At 32.2% G+C, this 17865-nt stretch overlaps 1 long non-coding RNA gene across 1 annotated transcript; it reads right to left on the bottom strand.

The window, feature by feature from the left end:
* Window positions 1-5343: 5343 nt before the first annotated feature.
* LOC124890099 lies at window positions 5344-7844 on the bottom strand. The gene is made up of 2 exons (XR_007048946.1): window positions 7291-7844; window positions 5344-5575 (listed from the first exon to the last, which is right to left on the bottom strand). It is a non-coding gene; the product is annotated as an uncharacterized LOC124890099 (long non-coding RNA).
* Between the last annotated feature and the right edge of the window lie 10021 nt (window positions 7845-17865).

Here is a 17865-nt window from a genome sequence, read left to right as displayed (position 1 = left end):
GTGAATTTCTATCAAGATTTACTTTGATATCTATTAGAATTTAAAACATCCGTCTTTTACTCTGACTAGGAGTAAATTTTTCCTATAAATAGAGGAGTTTTGTTCATTGTATTGGCAATCTTATGATCTCTCATCCCTCAAAAGAAGAAATAAGAATCACTTTCTCTATTCTTTCTATTCTTCTTCTTTATTATTTCTTGTTTTATAACAGAAATCAGGTAATCGACAAATAATCCATCAAAAAGTTTCCCTTACCACAAGGATAATATAGATCAAAATGGTAATGGTGGGCAAAATTACTCAATATTGATCCTTTTTCCTTGTTTCAACTTGACAACCTTTTTTGTTCAAAAGAATCCCTTACATAAATATTAAGATAATATAATAACAATAATATATTCAATATAGTTAATGGAGTGTGAAAAGAATGAAGTGTATGTAAACTTTATTTCAATGTTTACAAGGTTGAACGAATTTTTTCGATAAATTCTAGATTCATGAAAAATAAAATAATATAAAAGACACCTTTTTTTTTAATCCGTATTTTAAAAGATAGTTCTGAGGCTCGCCCCAGAGCAAGGCGTTAGCAAAACACCTCGAGGCATAGGAATGAGGCTTAGTTCTGTGATTACGCCTTAAGTGTCCAACTGTACGCCCTTTACGGCCAACACTTGGGGCTCACCTAACAAATCTTAGACAAATTATGGTCGAATTCTTAATTAAAATTGTTGACCCTTATAATTTTAACAAATAAGTGACGCTTAATAAAAAAAAATTCATATAAATAAATAAGAAAATTGAGAATAACCCAAATAAAATTTCATTGTATAGCATATTTACTATTTGAAAGCACTGTAGGGGTGAATATCATTTAATATCTTTTTTAGAAAATACTTGATTAATCGAATTTTACATCTTCACTTATTATTGGTCTTCGAATAATTGTCACGCATCTCAAAATTAACATATTTTATCATTTGTCATGCGTCTCAAAATAATCGCTATTTGAAATGATAACTATCATGAAATATTGAATTCTTGTTCTAATCTAGGTAGTCATTCACTTTGAATTGAATAGTAAGTAAATTATTGTGCTTTATTATTTCAAAATTACCGCGAGGGTACTAATAAAATTTATTATTTATTTTCTTTTAGGAATGTAAATTGAATAGTACGATAGTAATATATTTAACAAAAATATAATTCTTTTATTATTTAAAAGTTCAGGATTTGCATATCATAATAGCTATTATAGCATTTCTTTATTTATGCTTGTAAAACTTTTTGGTTGAAGTGTAAAGTTGGTAAACACCAAGGGGAAAAACCTCCCAGAAATATCATGACTGAAGAAGGAACCCAACCAATTAGTCAGCAAGTTAACAATCTTATACCTCTAAAACCCCCAGATAAAATGAACATCTGCAACAATCCTGAATCCTTCAAATCTAAACTATTAGCTACAGACCAAGTTAATACCATGCATATGGAAGAAGAGTATTTGGGATCGGACTATTCAAATGATACCAACGATATTGAGGTTTTAGCTAATGGGATGAAAAGTATCTCCTTATCCAAGGAAGAAACAGCTCCCCTTGGAAACATTCCCTTATCATTAAACTTTTGGGTAAGAAAGTAACATAGCAATATCTCCGGGATAAGCTTATCTCACTCTAGCAACTGGCCGAATCTTTCCCTCTACTGACTTGGGATTAGATTTCTACACTATTAAATTGACACAAGCTAAGAGTGTCTCCAAAATTCTTCAAAATGGGCCCTGGTTCATCAATGGTCAATATTTATCGATTAAACGTTGGAAATCAAATTTTATCCCAGAAAAGGAAAAGGTCACTTACTCTGTGGTTTGGGTTCGGCTCCCCCAGCTTCCTACGGAATTCTATGACTCCCAATTATTTAAAAAGATTGGTAATGCCATCGGAAAATTACTGAAAATTGATGCTTGCACAAGCTCCACTCTCAGGGGTCATTATGCCAGATTGTGTGTTCAAATTCCCATAGAGGAAAATTGGTAGCCATATTGTAACACATTCTTTACGAAGGAGAAGGCTTTTTATGTACCACACGTGGTCGATTTGGTCACAGTATAGATAAATGCCACTTTAATACTCCACCTTTACCATCGTCTCCTACCTCCCCAAGCACACTACCAGCATCGGCGGAACCCAAACTCCCCATCCAAGAATGAAAAATGGTAAAGTTTTCCCCAAAACGAAAATGGTCACAAAAATGGAGAAGAAACAGCTCAAGCAACTATTGTGCGCCATGTTTGTCCAGTTGATGAAGCACCGGCTACCAAGGTAAAAATGGTAAACGCAAGCACAAGTACGAATTCGCCGTCCTTTATGTTCTCTTCTGTTTCATCTCTGCATCCTCATACTTCTAATTCAATCTCCAAAAAAGATGATATAAAAGGCAAAAATAAAATTAGGACTTACAAAAAAATAATATTAGATCACCCAATAGGGATATTGCTAAGCCTTCGTCTCTCACCTCCCTTAACTGTTTCAATCAATTTGCAGCATTAAATGTTACTTCTTCATCTTCTCAAAATATTTCCTTCCCCAAAGGATGTAATGATGTAATATCAGGGCCCATGGCTGTAAATAACCGAGCCCCAAAAAAAGAAATATCACTTTTTCTTGCCCTTGGTTACAAACTAGAGAACTTTTCACTGACGCATCCCACAGTGTCAATAACGTATCTTTTTCTCACGAAAACCCTAATAATAATATCATAGATAACCCAAAAAAATTACCAACTTGTACTGACCAAAGGGCTAACTTGACAATTATTTTTCCAAATACCACTTAGCAAGAAAACCTTTTGTCCTCACTATCAGGATACATGGCATCCAGACAATGCATGCAAAACAACTCTCCACTTATTTCTTCTACTACTAGCCCTGTTATTTTATCAGATACCACTCCCTCTTGCTCACCACTTCACTCTTCCACTCAATCATTACTTCTCCCACTTCACTCCAATTCCCTTTACTTAATTACTTCAAACTACTTAACTAAAGATGAATAACCATTTTGTTGTCCCACTTCACCAGAAAGTTCGTCTTTTTCCTGTCCCTCGATTTTCCATGCTTCCTCAACATAGACATTCTACCAAGACCATGTCATGTCACCCGCCATCCACTTCTCTATGCAACAAAACCAGTCCATCCCCTCCATCAGCCACAAACATGGATCAAAAAAGCCCTCCAAGGACAAGTTGCATTGTTCTCAATAGACATCAACAGAGTCGAAACATTGGTCATCCTATAAAATCAAAAATTTCTATCCCAACTGATCTCAGAGGGCGTGAAACAGGCCATCGAATACTTCATGAACCAAATATGGCTCACGAACATCATGGATCCAATAGCCCATCAGTCACTCCACAATTTCTCCACACAATGCAGATGTTATGGAATTTTCCCCATCTACTAGTTCAGTTCCCAAACACGCAAAAAGCTGCTCTGACCCTATTTTTCACCCCTCGGTCAGTGATCAATGCGGTTCAACAGGGCCAATTTTTGGTACCCTTTACTCCGCCACTAGTCCCAATCCAAGCACACGAGACCGAACATATGAAGAGAACCTCCTTCACGGAGATCTCCACCTTCAAAGAAGCAAGTCTCATTATATTTCCCGAGGACGAGGACAAAAAGTATGTCCACCTCTGTACAATCTCTCTACTGAAGATCTTCTTCGACCTGCGTTCGGCCATCAACAGTGTCATAGCCAAGTCTGCAGTAGTGATGACACCAATACTTGGGTGCAGTGAATTTCCTCTTGGGGCCAGCTCCTTTTCCCACTCAAACTTTTTCACCCCCATGACGCAAACTATTAGTTTTGTTGTTGGGAATACAGGTGGAGTTAATAATGAGAATTTTAGGCAAAATTTTAGAGAATTACTTACCACGCATAATTCTTGCCTGGTTGCGCTATTGGAAACTAAGTTGCATGATCATTTTGAGCCTTTTGTATGAATTTGGGTTCGATGATTACTGGGAAGTTCCTGCTCAAGGACAATCGGCGGCATTGTCCTACTTTGGCATGCAAACTTTGAGAGTGTCACTAGATAAAGTCAATCTGAATAAAAGCTCCACGCTATGATACAGGTACGTCCGAAAACCTACTACTGTCTTTTATTCGTTATTTATGCAAGTAATGATTTCTATAAGAGTCGTTCTCTTTAGAATGGTGTCGCACCCTATTTCGAACGGGTCGAAACAGCACACAACGTATGGTGGCCTATGTCGTGACTCTCGGGTTTTGCGAATTTATTTTTTTTAGAATCGCCACCTAATTTGTTTAAAAATTATTTTTTATGTAAAACTCTGTTTTGGTCTATTGAAAACATTTTTAAATTTCAAGGGTTTTGATTACTCGAGGAAAAGTTATTAGGCACCCCTCAGAGTCTATTCGAAGATATTCCTTACGCTCAGCTTAGAAAATATTAGGAAGAAACTTTTATTTTTATCACTTGCTTAAACGGTGATAAGAACACTTTTATTATTATTTTTTATTTTTCAAGAAGAAACTTTGAGGTGTAGGAGATGTAACGCTACCATGTACAAGAATGTAACATAATTATTGTAAACATATACATGCATTTAAACGTAAAAGGAGCATTCTGATTCCCTCATATAAATGCAAGATTCCATAAAGAAATTAAAAATATGCAAAGTTTAAAAATTATTGTAGAGTAAATAAGAGTGTTTTTTATGAGAATTTTGTTTATGAAATATGTATTTTGGAGTATGTAAAAATATGTTGAGGGATTAATAAGATAAAATTATACACACGGTTATAAATAAGTTTAATAGTGTGCGAGGAAGTTATTTAAATCATGATAGTAATAATAGCGATGACAATAATAATAAAGATAAAAGTAATAATAATAATAATAATAATAACAATAATAATAATAATAATAAATATGAAAAATAGTTATTGTGAAAATACAAATACCTTGTACATAGTAACAAAAAAATGTATATCCCTCATATTTACTTGGACCTGAAAATTTGAATGGACGTTGAAGAGATATAATAACATACAAAAAGTTAAAATTTTATTATTATTTTATTGGAAATAAGTTAAAATTAGCAAGTGACCTCTTAAAAAAGAAAAGTGAGTTTTAGTAACTTATTTGGCATAAGCGAGCGTAAAAATATCATTTTTTATCTTCGGTATAGTTTAAAGAAAAGCGCTAGGTTGCTATGCTAATTAAGTACGATGGATTGTATTTTCATCTAATAGCGATCATGTGACATTAACGAAAAGTCGGGATGCTAAACTGCGTAACAAATCAACAAGTAGCATAGCAAAATGAGTTCAACAATCAAATAAAAACTACTTTCAACAAAATAGACAATGAGATTTAGTTATAAAGAGAAACTCAATGCAATAAGAATATGAAGTAAATCCAAGGATGGCAAAGAACACTAGATTCCGTTAGGAGTTTAGGACCCTAATTTGCGGGACTTCGAGGCTCTGCAATCCTACGTAGTGATTGACCCGATGATCGGGTCAAAAATAAGTTTCACTGCTGAACTCCAACTCTGGAGTTCACATGAAATAGAAAAGTGGTAAAGTTAGGAATCGATTAAAAAATATATTAAAAAATATTATGACTAAAGAATATAAATGAACGTCACTAGGACATTAGTGGTGCAGACTACTTTTGGAAATTAATGGCTCTAACAAGAAACTAGTAATTTGTATCTAAAACAAATAACTGTGATAGAAATGCTCTAAGGAAAATGCTTCTTTAGAAAATGACAGCCTGACACATAACACATAAAAATTAAGCTTTTCCAAGGCTAATAGTGGTGATAAAAGTAAATAAAAATTAAGCTTTTCCAAGGCTAATAGTGGTGATAAAAGTAAATCCTTAAGTTTTAAAAGGTTCAAAAGGGAAAAGACCATGTGAATAATATATTAAATATATAAGCATAAACACGGTGTATGAATTGAATTTTACTGGGATATGATATTCAACCTTCTTTCTTTATATAAAGTAATAGGATAATTTAACTAATACACAGATACCTACTAATAAGCCGTTCTTATCAAAATTGTTATCGTAGTATTACCATGTAAGCTTTCTTCTCACAGATACAATTATAACAAAATTCAAATGGAAAACTCATTTAATTCATTACTTCAAGTATGTTAAACAAATAGGAAGACAACTCCTTCAAGGTCGCATAATGGGTCAAATTAATGAGTTTAAATTCTAGAGCCGACTCATGCTAAAAATGTTTTGAAGAAAATAAGTGTACAGTATTGTTATCATATCGGAAAAGAGAGAAGGTGGAATTTTAAGTTACTCTCCATATTCAGTTGAAAAGCACGAACAACTAAGATTTAATTGGACACGTGCACATGAGACTAATTTGTTGAAAGCAATAAAGTGAATATACAGACACATTTCATGGATCTCCACATATTAACACATTATGCGACTTTCGGGATCAAAAGTTAGATACATTTGCAGACTCTGGGCGAACAATGGTTACAACATGAATTTTAAGATAACAACCATGTATTCAAAATAAAATTGGACTCGAACTCACTTTCGGGAGTCGTCACGCGCGAATAAAGAAAAAATGGGTCACATATGTAAGTATTCATGTGTGATACTTAGTTTTAAACATCACGCGCACAATATGAGTTGATCACATAACCACGACAAGAAAATCAAAACAAGAGAAAGAGAGATGAATATGTGGTGGAATTTGCACACGTTGAAAACAATGGAAGCTCAGAATATAACTGTGTTCATAAACTCAGTTGATAGGGCCAAAAACAGATTCCAAACATATTCCACTACATATTTGCCTATTCAAAACGACCAAAGAGGAGCAAGGGAGGCAAAATAAAGAAAGGATCTTCAAACATGTTGCACAGTTTATCCGCCAAAGCCCACGGAATGAAATCTTGGTATGAAATCCGTCTTTAAACTTGATTACAAAACAACGACGTTAATAGGAACTCAAACTCGGAACAAGCCTAAACGTGGCCCTATTGTACATTTTTTCGATTGCTCGGCCACACAGCCAAGCCGAACACACGTTCGCTACTCCCAACATAACATTATTCAAAATAAACTTCGCTACTATGCCCGATACCAGGCGAAAAGAGATAGCACGTTCTCATGATATTAAAATTTCATACGAGACCAAATCCAAGTCCACGTCTGAACCAGAGCGAGAACATTATTCTTCAGACACATGGAACCAGATTATGAAAATAAAATAGACGAGTAGCTTACCTTGTTTTGTGCAGTAAACTAGAGCCTTCTGTCAAGGATCCCAGCCACCAGATTCACACTCCAAAATTTGAACGGAGACAATTTCTCGCCTCTTTCTCTCTTCCTCGTTCTCGATCACCCACTTTTTTCCTTTTTCTCCCCAATTTTCCCTTCCCGTTTCTTGTTCATCTTCTAGGGTTGAAGAACACCCTATTTATAGGTCAAATCCGGACTTGAACCTCCGGATTTGAAACTAAAACTGAAGAAAAAGGCAAAATCGTGATAAGGTTTGAAAAGTTTGCATCCCTATCCCCAAAATCGTGCTGACCTCCACTGTTGCACGGATTTTTGGGGTGCAGGAGATGGTTGCGCAGAGGGGAGTGGTTGGAAGTTGTCTCCTAGGGTTGTTCGGTCTTTGGGAGCGTGGTAGAGAGGAGAGAAGAGGAGAAAGAAAATCGTTTGTGGCTATCGCTGTGTTTTGAAAGAGTGAGAAATGGGATGATGGGATGATGGACGATGGTCACTATCAGAAATCTGCACGCGTAAAAAGCTGTATTATAGGCTGATTTGGTTGACTTAAGTTTGGACCGTCCGATTATTTGATCTGATGATTAAAAATAAATATTTTTAAAAAATAATATATATATATATATATATAAATTTAAGAAAAAGTTGATTTAAAAATTGATTATTTTTTATCCGTTCGTTTTTGATCGGAACAGTCCGAATTTAATTTAAAGAGAAGAGAAAATGGAGAAAAATAAATATATTAATAAATATATAATTAAATAAATTATATATACCTACATATATAAAAAAAAATTGAAAGTTTGGGGATCCTTCGGATTTAAAATAAATCGACGGATCAGGTTAAATTGTATCTGTTGAGGTGAAATGGTAAAGAGAACATAGAAATTATACCGAATTTCAGACTAATTTTCGGGCTTTTGTTTGAAATTTATAAATATAAAGTTGGGTTTGGATGAAAAATAAAAATTGAATTCAGATTATTTTCGATCCAAATACTCTTTTTCTACTGATATTAATTTTATCGATACTTCCTGCTATCCCAAAATTATTTTGGTACGTCCATTCATAAATTATATACATAATTTGAATACGAGTCCAATTTAATATTTATTTATTTATTTATTTTATATTTATTTAATATTAACAAAACATACGTGTATATATGTGTGTAGAAAAAAGAATATAATAAAATATGTGTAAAATAAGAATATAATAAAGATATATTTATTTTATAAAATATACATATGTATAAGGTCACAATATTGCCCTAAAAGAAATAAATAAATGCGAATGCGATTACCAAAAGATATTTTTTGTGATTTTGATGTTAAAATATTTAATTATATTTGATTAAAATATTTTATATTATGATAAAAAATAAATTATCTTTATTTTAAAATTTTGTATAAATAAAAATAAAAGTACGAACCTAATTTCTCAGTTAATTTTTAAAAATTATTTAGGGTCAAGAACATCGATAAAATTAATTAGAGAAAAAGAGCGAGGCAAAACTGAGTGTCAACAAATAGCCTTGAAACTATTGGTAATGATATAAATGGCCCTTGATTGATTGTTGGTGACTTTAATGAAATTCTTACTTTAACTGATAAATGGGGCTGCCGACACATCAACAATAGGAGAAACCTTGAATTTTGGTTCTGCATAAATCATTGTAATTTACTCGACTTGGGTTACAAGTAAGTATACCTGGTCAAATTATCGTAGACATAACAAAGGGCTCATTTTAGAGAGACTAGATAAAGCTTTTTGCGAATAATTGTTGGACAGATCAGTGGTTGGATACACATGTCACTCATTTCTCGAAAACCCACTCAGATCATAACCCGCTCCTTATTTTCCTTAGTAATTAGTTTGTTACTAGTGGAAGCAAATCTTTTAGGCTTGAAAAGTTTTGGATAGATCATCCCGAATTTGATAATGTGGCCAAAAATAGTAGGGACTGCCATACAATTTTAGAGGATATTTCGATTTTTAGGCAAACTGTTTTAGACTGAAGTAGAGACACTTTTGGAAATATTAAAAAAACAAAAAAATAATCTTTAGAAAGACTTACTGGCATTCAAAACTCTCCTGTCTATCCCATTAATAGTTTTCTTCAAAATCTTAAAAAGGATCTTAAGATTGAATTTAAAAAGATCCTTCGAATAGAAGAGGACTACTAGCGCATGCGATCCTGTATCAATTGGCTTCAGCAGGGGATGCTAATACTAGATTTTTTCACCTTTTCGTACTTAATAGATGTCACAGGAATAAAGTATGCACAAAATAACTAGATCACTGATTCCGTCAAACTTTCCAATCACGCTTTGAACTACTTTGTCAAATGATTTACCACTAGCCACTCCACTTTCTTCAGGAAACATATCATTACCTCCCCTACTAGTTTCCACCCATATGATCTTTCGTGTCTTGATACTCCTTTTCAAGATATGGAAATAACTCAAGCCCTTTTCTCATTCAAACCATTTAAAACCCCAGGCCTAGACGGATTGCATCCTCACTTCTTCCAATCTCACTGGTATACTGTGGGTCCTTCCATCAAGGGGTTGTGTCACCAGGTTTTCTCTAGCCAAAAAACTCCTAGTTCTATTAATGAAACTCTTTTATGTCTCTTCCCAAAGTTAGCAAATGCAAATAAACTACAAAATTTTTGGCCAATTAGTTTATGCAATGCTACCTACAAGTTAATTACAAAAATAATTGCAAATCATATCAAATCCCACTTAACGTATCTAATTGGACCTCACCAAACTAGTTTCCTCAAAGGACGTAGAGCCTGCAATAATGCTATCCTTGTTCAGGAGCTCGTTAACCATCTTCGTCGTACTGAGAGTACGAAAGGATGTTTCATGCTCAAACTGGATCTCAAAAAAGTGTTCGATCATCTAGAATGGTCCTTTGTCTATCGTACGCTCCTCTACTTCAAATTCCCTCCTAAAATTACTTCCCTCATAATGAATTGCATATCCTCTAGTAGTATAGCTATTCTCGTAAACGATACCCAAATAACTTACTTCTCGCCATCTACAGGAATCCGTCAAGGGGACCCCATGTTCCCATATATTTTCATCCTATGTATGGAGATTTTTTCCACTTATATAAACCATCAAGTCGATCTCCTGACATGAGATCCAATAACTCTTTCCTCTACGGGCTCTCAGTTGATGCATCTCTTCTTTGCTGACGATTTGACACTTATCTCTAAGGCTACTCCTAAATCTGTTCACACAATTGCTAATTGCGCTAAGTCCTTCTTCTTCCTTTTCAGGCCAAAACATTAACGCTTCTAAATTCAAAGCCTTATACTCCAAAAATGTCCTTCGTCCGTTAAGGATCTTATTTGGAGCCTTATGCACATTTCTCCTGCGGATAGTTTTGGTAAATATTTAGGCTTTCCTATCCTCAATAACAAGCCTAAATGCAAAGACTTCCAATTCATATTAGGCAGCATGCGTAAAAAGCTTACTTCCTGAAAAATCAATTTTCTCTCCCAATCGAGACATTTTGTTCTAGCTAAATCTACTTTTAATGCTATCCCGGCTTACACAATGCAGTGCTTCAAGTTCCCCAAAAAAATTTATCATTCCATTGACCAAATTCAACGGGACTTCCTGTGGGGTTTCACAACCGTTAAACGCAAAATTCACTATGGCAGCTGGGAAAAAATTACTACGCCAAAAGAAAATGGAGGCTTGGAGCTTCGTGATTGTGAAAACAAAAATAATGCAATTCTCACTAGTCTTTCCTGGCGTAGTTTACTCAACCCTCCTCCCTGTGGGCTTGAAACCTAGCCTCCAGATATAATAATCGGCACCACACCTCTTCTCACTCCTTCATCTAGAAGAATATACTCCTTGGAGGTTTAATTTGCAACAAATTTACTGCATGGGCTTCGATTTCGGGTGCCTTCATTAACATTTGGTTTTACCGATGGATTCCTAATGCCCCCCTCCCCGGCGCAATGTCCTCTTAAGCCCCTTTCTCTAAAATGAAGATAAGTTTCGCTTATCCGATATATGTTTATTTTGATATTATCCAAGGACATTCCTGGGAGTGTGGGAAGATTTCCTTTGACATACCTAAGGATATTATCCAAAGGCCTGCTTCTGTCCATCTCTCTAAAACATTGGGTGCTCATGATAAACCCTATTAGGCCCTCAATCCTAATGGTCTTTTTTCTACTAAATCAGTGTACCTTTCTCTTATAACCAATACAGTAATACTATGATTTCCAATGGATCTGGAACCTTCACACCTTAGAAAAAATAAAATTTTTCCTTTGGTTGTGCTCCTACGGCAAACTCCCTACTTCGGCCTACCTCCACTATATAGGTGTCTCTCCTCTTCTCTCTGCAATATTTGTAGTTCTGAACCCGAATCTGTTATACAACTCTTCTTCCATTGTTTCATAGCTTGTAAATTCTGATCGGATATAGGCATTAACAGCTCTAATTTCGACACTTCCAATCTACATTGGTTCCAAGTGCTGAAAAAATTCCACCCTCTTTTCCTCAACCATCTTCGGATTGGCTTGAATTTTTACCGTTTGGTTTATAGAACCTTTGGCTAAACTGTAATCAGAATATTTTCATAAAAATGTTAATTTTCTGGCAATAGATTTGGTGTTCCACAAGGTTAAGAAATTTCGTCATTATTCTCGCTTACCTAACAACCTAACCAACATTGTTACTGTCAATGCTAAGTGGGTTCCACCCAAGCGAGGCTCATACAAGTTAAATGTGGATGGTTCTTTCTCTTGTACTTCCAACTGCAGTGGCATCGAAGGTGTCATTTGTGACGCTGACGGCCAATGGATTGTTGGGTTCTTCAATAAAAGCATGGGTAACTCAGCCACGTTGGTCGAGTTGGAAGCTCTTCAACAAGGCTTGCGTATGGCCACTTCTTTTGCGTGCAACCCTCTTGAAATGGAGTCGGATTGTACAAATCTTATCCTACTTCTTCATCACCCAGTTTCTCCTTATACTAATATCGTCTCTTCTTGCAAGTTAATGTTGAGGAACTTGGGGAATCTAGTGGTACGACATAATTTTTGTCTTGCTAATACTGTTGCAGATAGCCTTGCCAAAGCAGGATCTCAGCTACTACATATCCAAGCTCAACCCTTTTTAGTCTCTCCACCTCCAACTGTGAAAGCTTTGCTGCAGCAAGACCGAGATGAAGCTAGTACTAGCATATTAGTGTCTTGGCATGTCTGCCATCATCTAGTTTGTCTAGGCAACCAGTCTGTAATAAGTAATCTTAGCGTTAATAACTCTAAGTCTTTAGCATCCGCTTCCAGCCATGTCTCTTCGGCTGTTTTGTTAAGGAATGCCCTGCTATTCCTGCTACTCCTACTTTATGTAACTCTACTTAACATTCAGTGTGTGTATATATATATCATCTACTTTACCAAAAAAAAATATATTAGAAGTTTTATTTTTTATGAATTTATTTAATCATGTTTTTAACTGTTTATAATTTTCTTTGTAATACTATTTTACTATATTATAAATTAAAAATTTAAAGATCTATAAGGCTTACGTCCTAATTAAAAAATCTTGTCTTACACCCCCCCTCACCCCCCCCCCCCCCCCCCCCCCCCCCCCCCACCCCCCGCGCCTTTTAAACACTGTTTAAAATAGGAATTTGATTAGGTGGCATTACGATTATTCGATTAGTGACTTTGGTTAAGGTGGAAAAAGTAGGACATGAAAGAAAAGGGAAAAAAAATTGAAAGAAGACTTTACACTTTAGTGGCTCAACGTTGAATAAAATATTGCCACCTTATTTAAGAACATTAAAACGGCCATATCAATAATTTTTTGGAGACCTTGGGACCAATTACTTTGTGATGTGACCAATTAGTTGACGAACAATTGACTGACTTTAACTTTGAATGCCAATTGATTCATATACCTCTTTTTATTTTATTTTATTTGATCTTTTTGATTTGATAATTAAAAAAAAAAATTAGAGATGTATTTCATTAAATTAAGCTTAATAATGATATTTTGGACCTTTAAATTTGACTAATATTACTTTATTTAGTTATCTCATAATATGAGTAAAAAGAAAAAAATATTATAAAATTTATTTGATTTTAGAAATTGAATAAATAAATTAAAGTAACTATTTTGAGTATACGAGTCAAGTAAAATAAGAGAGAAAGCAGATAGTGTATGGATTTTATGTGTTGTAAGTAGTTTGATTATACTTTTGTTGCCTATTATTTCAGTCCATTCATTTGTTTTCCGTCATTTAGATTCCGAATTCTAAGAAAAGCTTATAGGACAATTAGTTTTACGAAAATAAAGCATTTATATAACTAAATAACCTTCATTCATTTTCTATTTTATATGGCGAATACTATAAAATTTCAAATTATACATCATATCCTTTTTTTTTTTATAAAAATTATTATTGTCGATGTTTGCACCTTAACTAGTTACACAGATTATATAACTTTGCTACGCCCAGCAATATTTTTCTCACTGTGGTATTCCGTCACTTTGCTTGCACATTAATTAATTCTACAGCGTATATTCTTCTTTCCACCAAGACATCTACCAACATTTGTCTAGGTCAGTTAATTGCTTGCACCTTAGCTAATTTTGTAGGTACTTGCTTCCTCCCTGAACACCAGTATCGCATATTTTTGGCTCACCAAGACTCGAACAAATAAAAAAAATCATCTTATATTTTTTATCTTTCAAAAATTTAAATTTAAGATCTCATGATTCTTAATCGACTTCATTTAACCACTAACCGACATCCTTAGGTGCTATGGCAACAGACCATATCCCAATTATAATGCATTAAATCAAACATATGCGCAATTAAATTAAACAACTAAAAATTACACAAATACACAACTCATGTTTTCAATATTACAAAAAATCCCAACTCTCTAAACATATTACAAAAATCTCAATATATACACAAAATGCTATGTATATGTCGGCTATGCTATGTATATTAATAGGGAGAGAGAGTAAAGTAATTAAAAAAGTGGAAGAGAGTGTAATTACTTCCAAAAAGGTTGATATTTATGTTATTTATAAAAAAAAAAAAAAAAAAAAAAGCACATGGACTATATAAGTGATTGTGATCCATATATATCACAAACTGCGTTTGTTAACTTTATTCATAACTTTATATATAATTTAATACGTAGGAATTACATAGAATACTAAAAGTAAAAATTTAGTGAAAATATTAAAAGAAAAATAATAATCAAAAGAATTCAGTCAAAGAGAAAATATTTTGCCTTCCAAAATACGGGAGAGAGGAAGTGAACATTTCTCTCATTTGATGTTCCAGTGTGAACTCATAGCTATTTAACATTAAAAGGACAATAGATAATGACACTGGACACATAAAATTTATCGGATCAAATTCATACAAAATTTAAATTTGATTCATATTTTATTGGGTTTAAACTTATTTTGAGCTTAAAAAAATAATAAGCCTATTATATTCCTCATCAAGTTCCATCTCACCTTAAAGCCCAAACTCATCAAGTGACGTGGCATCTCAGTCAAATCCAAGATCAATGAGACGCTGTCACATCTACAAATGATGTGAAAATCTCATTCAAATTCAACAACCAGTCAAAAGGCGTCAAGTGGCAAAGTGACATGTTTCGGCCAATTACAAGCAACTAGGCCTACCCCTACAACTATAAATAGGGGAGTAACATTCTGCAAGCATTCGTAGCTCTTCAACGAATTGACTAACGAAGTTTTGCCCGGAGATCAACTCAACAAGACGAAGTATTGTCAGACAATTCCTGGAGATCCAAACACATTTCTAGGAGGCTCAAATCATCCTACATTCGAGAATCACTCTGCAAAGGCCCTCGAATTACGGAAAAACTTAGGAGAGAAGAATCGAGAGAATAACGGAATTGTACCCATAAAATTCATTTATATAAAATTATTCTTTTTATTTATTTTATTTTTGCTTGTAGTTAATTTTCAGCGTTAATGAAAATTTGTTGCGAACAGACACTAACAAAAGTTTCTATTACTAGCGAGGATGGTTTAGTTGATTGAGCAAGTGATATTTCAATTAGGGAGTGTCAGATTCAAAACTTCATGAAGGCCTTAATTTCTCGATGATTAAACTCGTTATGTGAGGTTTACTTAGTATTGAGTTGTGAGATATTATACTGAAATGTGATTTTGTTTAATGCCCACCTAAATAATTGTGATGTAAAGTTCCTTAGTCAACATAAAAAAATCTATTGGCATTTTATTTTCATTAAAAGGGATCGTTAATAACTGCAGGACATAACAGATCAATCACAATCTTTACAAGTTTGACCTTTTGACTTTCCTAATCTTATAATGTCTTCTCAAGTGGAGGTCACTTTTATTAATTAACGAGAGGTGAATGACCCGTGTCAGCACGGATCCAACACTATAAATATTTTTTAGTACTATAATTTAATATTAATGAGATACAAATATAAATCTATATATTGATTTAATTAAATATTATTAATTCTGATATATAAATGACTTATAATAATTAATTAGGGGTAATATAATAAAAAATATTATTAAATCTAATGCATAAATGACTTATAATAATTAATTAAGGGTAATATAATAAATCACGGATCAATTAGGGATAATATAGGCAGACATGTCATCTATTTTTTAAATTAAATATTATTAATTTTTTAATACATAAATAACTTATAATAATTAATTAGGAATAACTTATAATAATTAATTAGGAATGATATAGTAAAATCACGGTTAAAGAAACTGAAACAAACGTCATAAATATCTATTTTTTAAATTAAATATTATTAATTCTAATATATAAATGACTTATAATAATTAATTAGGGATAATATAGTAAAAAAATATTATTAATTTTAATATATAAATGACTTATAATAATTAATTATGGGTAGTATAGTAACTCACGGAGCAATTAGGGGCAATATAGGCAGACATGTCATCTATTTTATTAATTAAATATTATTAATTTTTTAATATATAAATGACTTAATTAGAGATGATATAGTAAAATCACGGTTAAAGCAATTGAAACAAACGTCATAAATATCTATTTGTTAATTAAATATTATAATTCTAATATATAAATTACTTATAATAATTAATTAGGGGTAATATAATAAAAAAATATTATTAATTCTAATATATCAATGACTTATAATAATTAATTAGTGGTAGTATATAAATCATGGAGCAATTAAGGGTAATATAGTAAATGACGAAGCAATGGTCGAAACCAAATGACTTATAATAATTAATTAGGGGTAACATAGTAAAAAAATTATTATTAATTCTAATATATAAATGATTTATAATAATTAATTAGGGGTAATATAGTCAATTACGGAGCAATTAGGGGTAATATAGGCAGACATGTCATATATTTTTTATTAAATATTATTAATTTTTTAATACATAAATGACTTATAACAATTAATTAGGGATGATATAGTAAAATCATGATTAAAGCATCTGAAACAAACGTCATAAATTTCTACTTTTTAATTAAATATATTAATTATAATATATAAATACCTTATAATAATTAATTAGGTGTAATATAATAAAAAATTATTAATTCTAATATATAAATGACTTATAATAATTAATTAGGGGTAATATAGTAAATCACGGAGCAATTAGGGATAATATAGTAAATGACGAAGCACTGGTCGAAACCAGTGCAGGCAGACATGTCATCTATTTTTTTAATTAAATATTATTAATTTTTTAATACATAAATGACTTATAATGATTAATTAGGAATGATATACTAAAATCACGGTTAAAGCAGTTGAAACAAACGTCATAAATATCTATTTTTTTAATTAAATATTTTTAATTCTAATATATAAATGACTGATAATAATTACTTAGGGATAATATAATAAAAAATATTATTAATTTTAATATATAAATGACTTATAATAATAAATTAAGGATAATATAGTAAATTACGGAGCAATTAGGGGTAATATAGTAAATGATAGGGGGTAACATAGTAATTTTTTTTTTGAATAAAATATTATTAATTTTTTAATACATAAATGACTTATAATAATTAATTAGGGATGATATAGTAAAATCACGGTTAAAGCAACTAAAACAAACGTTATAAATATCTATTTTTTAATTAAATGTTATTAATTTTCTATAAATGACTTATAATAATTAATTAGGGTCAATATAATAAAAAAATATTATTAATTCTAATATATAAATGACTTGTAATAATTAATTAGAAATAATATAATAAATCACAGAACAATTAGGGTGTAATATAGTAAATAATGGGGGTAAAAAAGTAAATCTACGAAGAGGTGGTCAAAACCACCTCTTCTATATATTAGAAATAATATATATATATATATATATATATATATATATATATATAGTAAAATCATGGATTCAATATTATTAATTTTTCAATACATAAGTGACTTATAATATTTAATTGCGGGTGGTACATTAAAATCACGATTGAAGCAGTAGAAATCAATCAATTTTTAAAATT

This window comes from Capsicum annuum, unplaced genomic scaffold (genome assembly GCF_002878395.1).
Source record: "Capsicum annuum cultivar UCD-10X-F1 unplaced genomic scaffold, UCD10Xv1.1 ctg1184, whole genome shotgun sequence".
NCBI lineage: Eukaryota > Viridiplantae > Streptophyta > Magnoliopsida > Solanales > Solanaceae > Capsicum > Capsicum annuum.
This window is presented reverse-complemented; position numbering and strand designations above follow the sequence as displayed.